The sequence below is a fragment of the Triticum dicoccoides genome, chromosome 4B, assembly GCF_002162155.2.
Source record: "Triticum dicoccoides isolate Atlit2015 ecotype Zavitan chromosome 4B, WEW_v2.0, whole genome shotgun sequence".
Lineage (NCBI taxonomy): Eukaryota > Viridiplantae > Streptophyta > Magnoliopsida > Poales > Poaceae > Triticum > Triticum dicoccoides.
Window position 1 is genome coordinate 521,772,697 of NC_041387.1, and position 7,380 is coordinate 521,780,076.

Below are 7,380 nucleotides of genomic sequence, written 5' to 3' on the forward strand. Positions count from 1 at the left end.
CGCCACCCCGGCGGAGATGTCATCGCCAAGGGGGACATGCGAGTCGGTCACGTCAAGCACCCTGCTGGGGTACTCATCGGCCACAAACGCGTCAGAGATGCACAACGCGCTGAAGGAGGCGGTGAGCGAGTCGGCGGGGCTAGCCGTTGGCGCGCCAGGCGTGGGGAACACGCAGTGCGCGATGTGCTCACTGAAGTCGATGAAGGGCCTCGTCTGTAACATGTCTCCGGTCGGGACCTCGAGCTGCCCCACGATGGGTGCCAACTGTTGTGGTGGGCGCACGGCAGATGCCAAGGGATGGCTAGAGAGAGGGATAGGCTCGAGGGCAGCGATGGGCTCTAGAGGCGAGGTCGGCATGAGCGAGCGAGGGACGCAAGACATACCCAGGTTCGGGGCTCTCCGGAGAGATAACACCCCTAGTCCTGCGAGTGTGGTTTATGTGTGGATGATACAAGCTTGCTCCTAGAGATGTTTTGGGGAGGAAGGAAGACAGGCAGAGCACAGGCTGCTCCTTCTCCTTGTGTGTGTGTTCTAGTGATGATATGATCATGTGTCCTCTCTCGTGCATGGAGGCCTCCTGGGGGTTTTATAGGTCAACCCCCCAGGGTTACAATGGTAAAGTTACATGGTCATGGGGCCGGGATGTCAGCATTTGGGAAGCCGACGCTGGGGCCCGCCAGGCACCAAGGTACGCCAGGTTCTCCAGGCACGGGCCCCGCGTGCTAGAGGGCACTGTTCCCCATCTTGTCGTGCGTCATGGAGTGGTTGAGCCGGCTCGACTACAGTGGCACGTCCCCTGGTCGCCGTCGGCTTGCATCAGCGGGACGGGGATACACTGTAGCCATGCCCTCCCTAGTCAGCAGGGTAGGTGGGCCATTGTTGCCACGCTCACGCCGGTCAGCGGGGTAGGTGGGCTATTGTTGCCTCGCTCATCACTTCATGGGGAATTGTTCCGTCGTATGCCTTGGACGGGAAGGGAGCTGACCCGCGGCCGGCTTGAGGGACACACTATGCTCGTGTTTGCTTGTTGATGAAGGCTTGACTTGCTGGGACCGCCCGACATGCGCCAGCAGGCTTGACCAACGTTGCAGGACTTGGCCGGGTTGCGGTGGGAATCCGGCCAATGGCAAGTCTGATTGAGGGGCGTTGCTGGCCCCGATGTTTTTGAAAAGGGATTCGGGTTCCGTTGCCTGCCCGGGGTTCATCCCCCCGACAAAAAATGAAAACTAAACACAAAAGACGCTCCAAGATTTATGCATATCACATGAAAGAAACAAAAACTGAAACATACCGATACTTGTTGAAGAAAGATGGGATGCCTTCCAGGGCATCCCCAAGCTTAGACGCTTGAGTCTCCTTGGATATTTACTTGGGGTGCCTTAGGCATCCCCAAGCTTGAACTCTTGCCTCTCCTCCTTCTCCTCATATCGAGACCTCCTCGATCTTTGAACACTTCACCCACACAAAACTTAACAGAAAACTCGGTGAGATCCGTTAGTATAATAAAGCAAATCACTACTTAAAGTGATGTTGTAAACCCATTCATATTTTATTTTTGCATTATCCCTACTTTATCCTAACTTCTCCATGGCTTATACCACCGATAAAGTCCATAGATCCATCAAAACAATGCATAAAAACACAGAATCTGTCAAAAACAGAACAATTTGTAGCAATCTAATTAAACTTTGACCATACTTCTGTAACTCCAAAAATTCTGAAAAATAGGACAAAATAAACATTTTGCATGGCAATACTGCGTAAATTTTTTAGGAACTTTTGACATTCAAGTAAAAAAAATGTAAATTCACGCACTACAGACAAAGTTTCTGTTTTTGCACCGCACATACCAACAAGCATTCTAATCATCCTAAAGGCAAATCTTGGCACATTATTTTTATAGTACAATGGATTTGTACAAGGGGATAATTATTTTTGTTGAAAATTTTCTATAATCAAGATTCACAAAGTTTCCATGGGCATGAACCAAGTTCAAGGATGTCCCCCACTTCAACGGTGCTCGTCTTTCTCACTTTCACTTTTCTTTTTGCAAAGTTTTAAGTTCCCCTCTATATTTTGTTTTTGTTTTTAAACTTTATAAAAGCACACAACAAAATATAATGACTCTCTAAAACTTCTGGGTTGTCTCCCTGGCAGCGCTTTCTTTAAAACCACTAAGCTAGGCATAAAGTGCTCAAGTATTTGATCCACCCGGATCCCAAGGCATATCAAAACCATTTTTAATTAACAATGATTTATAATTTAGTAGTGAGCACAAAGCAACATATATCATATAATGACAAAGTCTAACTTTCTTCCTATGCATCAACATGTCATAAAAGAACAATTCATGCACACCAAGTAAAGGCCAATACATAGCATAAGTAGTTTCTTACAATTTTATTGTGTCAGAAACATAGAGAGGCGAAGATGTAGTTCCTCTCTCATAATAATTGCAAGTAGGAGCAGCAAGCGCATGCATATTATATTCATAAAAATCATCATGTGTAATAGTAGAACGCAACCCATCAATATAATCCTTAATAAGAGCAAACTTCTCTGATATAGTGTAGTTGGGAGAATTTAGAAAGATAATATGACTATCATATGTTGGTGCAATAGCAACAATTTCATTCTTAACATAAGGAGCTATAGCAAGTTCATCTCCATAAGCATAATTCAATTTGGCATCATGGCCACAAGCATAGCAAGCATCAAGTTCATCAAAAAGGGATATTTCAAATGAATCAATGGGATCATAGCAATTATCATAGCATCCATCCTTCGGCAAGCACGAAGGGAAATTAAACAATGTATGAGTTGAAGAGATACTCTCATTAGAAGGTGGGCATGGGTAGCTAATCCGCTATTCCTTCTTTTGTTCTTTGCTCTCCTCCTCATCTTTTCCATCCAATGAGCTCATAGTTTCATCTATTTATTCTTCCATAACTTCCTGCAAAATATTAGCCTCTTCTTGGACTACAGATATTTTCTCAATAAACTCATTAATATCGATATTATATTCATAATTCTCATAGGAATATTTTAAATATAGCAAAAAATTCTGGTCTGTAAACAACATTATCATAATCTTCATACTTTTCAAACATAGATTAAATTTCATAAGCACCCTTAAAAGCAACAAATTATTCTATTCGTTCCACATCATAGTAATCATATCTACCATTAGCATAAGAAGCTAAGGTTTCATTATCATTAAATTTGCATGAAAATGGAAGATGTGGAGCCTTCATCCTAGAGCAACAAGTATAATCATATCTCAAGCATAGATTCCGGGCGCGGGGAACACGCAGTGCGCGATGTGCTCACCAAAGTCGATGAAGGGCCCCGTCTGGAACATGTCTCCGGCCAGGACCTCGAGCTGCCCCATGGTGGGCGCCAATTGTCGTGGTGAGTGCACGACAGATGCCAATGGATGGCTAGATAGAGGGATAGGCTCGAGGGCATCGGTGGGCTCTAGAGGCGAGGTCGGCATGAGCGAGCGAGGGACGCAAGACATACGCAGGTTCGGGGCTCTCCGGAGAGATAATACCCCTAGTCCTGCCGAGTGTGGTTTATGTGTGGATGATACAAGCTTGCTCCTAGAGCTGTTTTTGGGAGGAAGGAAGACATGCTAGAGCATAGGCCTCGTTTGTAGCCTTTTTCGATAAATAAGAGTGTCGAACCCAACGAGGAGCTAAAGATAGAACAAATATTCCCTCAAGTTCTATCGACCACCGATACAACTCTACGCACACTTAGTGTTTGCTTTACCTAGAACAAGAATAAAACTAGAAGTACTTTGCGAGAATAAAACTACGAATGAATTGCAAAGTAATAAAAGTAGATATCTTTTGTCACGCAAGAAAGTCATTTGTCCCTAGGTGATCTATAACTAGACCGGTGATCATTATTGCAATTTTATATGAGGGAGAGACATGAGCTAACATACTTTCCGTACTTGGATCTAATGGGGATCCCTCGCGTTTGCGCGACACAGAGGGCACCATAGGACATCACAAAATAAAACATACAACTCAAACCAATCACGATCATCAATCAACCTATAGGACAAAATGAATCTACTCAAACATCATAAGATAGCCATATATCATTGGGAAATAATATATAGCGTTGAGCACCATGTTTAAGTAGAGATTACAACGGGTAGAAGAGAGGTTACACCGTTGTATAGAAGAGATGATCCGGAGTAGGTTCAGGTGAAATTCATGGGTGTTCCGTGTGCATTTTGTAGATGGATTGGAGTTCGTCCTTGTCATATTTGATCGATGATTCAGACATAGAAGAGATGATCCTCGACGATGATGTTGACAACCTAGTGTTGTTGCATCTCATGGAGGAATTTGAGGCGGGGTTGAAGAACAAGCGGCGCAGATCCATGGCCGGCTGACTATGCATTCCCCACAACCGAGCTCTCGGCGACAAGATGCTCATGAAGGACTACTTCACCGAGGTACCGACATATCCAACTCACCTCTTTCATGTGTGATATCGAATGCATAGGTCACTTTTCCTCCGCATCGTTGAAGCTTGTGAGCAAAATTGTCGTTTCTTCACTCGGTGCAGGAATGCCGCCGTTTTGATTGGCTTTAGTGCATGTCATAAAATATCGGCGATGACGAGTGATCGCATATGGTGTTCCCGTCGACTACGCGGGTGAATATCTTCGCATTGGAGAAGATACCACCATCAAATGCGTCTGTGTCTTTGCCAAGACAACGATCCAAGTTTGTGGCCTGGAGTACCTTCGTGCTCCAAACAAAGAAGACACAAAAAGGATCATGGCAGCGGACAAAGAAATGGGATGGCTGGGCATGCTAGGTAGTATTGATTGCATGCATTGGAGGCGGAAGAACTACCAGGTGGCTTGGGCAGGGCAATACACAAGCCACAAACGAAAACCCACCATTGTGCTTGAAGTCGTGGCTTCACATGATTTATGGATTTGGAATTGTTTCTTTGGTTTGCCGGGGTCTCTCAATGATATCAATGTCCTGCAACGATCTCATCTATTTGCTCAGCTAGCTAGTGTCAAAGCTCCGACTTGCAACTATGCCGTCAATTGCCATGAGTATAACATGGGATACTATCTTACTGATGGTATTTATCCTTAGTGGTCAACATTTGTGAAGACCATTAGTGAACCCAAATTAAGAAACACATTTTTTTGCCGAAGCAAGAACCTTGCTGAAAGGGGCATTTGGCGTCTTGCAAGCTCGTGGCCATTGTTCGAGGTCATGCTTGCCTCTGGGATAAAATTTTCTCAGAAACATCATGACTGCTTGTGTAATTGTACATAGTATGATCGTCGAGGATGAGAGAGATTTGGACTTGTACAATTATGACAATGTTGGTAGCCATATGAAGCCTGACATGGATACCAATATTGAAGCCTGACAATGTTGGTAGCCGCTCCCCGGAGGATGAGAGGATGAGATCACTGCATTTCTTGAGACCTATCGAAAGACCGAGAACCATGATTCACACAACCAACTCAAGCATGATCTTGACAACTCTATGGGGGGAGATATATTCTCATTTTTATTCATATGTATCTGTTTTTGATTTAAACAATTTGGTGTTGTAATAATTATTTGAATTTGAACATTTATTGTAATGAAAACGGTTGTTGTATTGTGAATTGCTTTTTGAACCATTTATATTCATATGTTTAATTTATATTATGATTCCATCCGGTTTTCTACGTTGAAATCTCTAATTTACGAAGCTATGCAAAATTTACGGTACCACGAGCCCTCCAACATGGAACACATCCCGTAAACGCGTTCCGCAAAACATTTACGGGATCTGTTTCGCCAATGTTTAGCGGGCGCCCTAAACGGGTTTTGCAGGACAATGCTCTAAGGGTGTGTTTGGTTTGGATCACCAACTAGAATGGCATGGGTCGGACCCGTGACTGGGCCCCGTTCCTGCGTTTGGTACATAGCTGGAACGGGAATCAAGTCGTTCCCACCGAGCGAATATTCGGCTAATATGCGGAACCTGCCGATACCTCCAAATTGGAGGAATCACGCGAAACCGGTCGCGTCTCCTCTCTCAAGCCGCCTCCGCCTCGTCTCTCCCCTCCCTCCCTCTGCTCTCTCACAGCCACAACGTTCCCATCTAGGCGGTGGAATGGGTAGCAACCGGTGGTTGCTGGCGTCGGCCACACCCTAGATGGCGGCCTGACCTGCAGGGAGGCGGCTGCAAATTTGTGGCGTTGACCAGATCTTTCGGGGAGCGGCGGCGGCCTGATCTGCTTGTGGGAGGCCGCAACCTGATGTGCTGGTGGGCGACGGCGGCCTGACTCGCCGGTGAGTAGGCGGCCGATTTGTTGGGGGCGGCAGAGGAGCAGTGGCAGATCGCTAATGGCAGCAACCTGGCTTAATACATCCACGCAGGGACATGGGAAGAGGAGCCTGGTGTGGTATTGTTCGACGAACATCCGATCTGAAGCTTTACTCAGGAGACTAGTGGCGGCAGAGGAGCAGTGGCTGATCGCTAATGGCAACCAGCCAACGAGTTCATTAGCTCTTAATCATAGTTTGACCGTGGCTTTAGGACTTAGAGTTACATCCTTGTCATAATGTGCATTATTATCTTCTTTTTCTTTTTTCATATTTTTTATTCTTCTTTGTAAATTGATTCTTCTTTTGCTTGTACAAATGTGTTTTTTAGCCACAGGGTCATCTTGAAGAAATGCTTTGGTGCAAGAGGAAATAGTTGCAGATAGGTTTGATGTCATATTTATAATGCTTTGTGAATGTACCTTGCCAAAGTGAACCAAATCCATTATGTTCCATCTCTTCAACCAAACACTGAAATGTAACCATTCCATTTCATGTATTGCCTCCAACTAAACACAGGAATGGAACCGACCCATTCCAATGGAATGGAACCATTTCATTCCACTTCGTTCCGTAACCAAACACACCCTTTCCGCTCCCCAGGTCAGTATTTCCTCTTCCCACGGCCAGTGCACACAGTATTTCCCCCCTCAATCGTCTCACACACACTTCCGAATTCAAAAAAGGAATCACGTGTGGATGTTGGGCCCCAAAGCCCTCCTCTCGACCCAGTTGGGCCGAGAAAGCGGTACCACCACACCGCTAGCATCTATTATCCCCCCCGCTCGCTCGCTTCTGGCGCGAAAACTCCTCCAAATTTCTCCCGCCAGAGCCACCAAAACGGAGCCAAAAAAAGAAAACCATCCGCGCGCCTCCCGCCGTTCGCAGAAACCCGCGGCAATTCGCAGGAGCCTCAACCCCGCCCCCGCCCGCGCCCGCCAATTTCCCCCTCAAAAGCACCTTATAACCAGCGCGCAGATCCCATCCCCTCTCCCAAATCCAAGCCATCCCC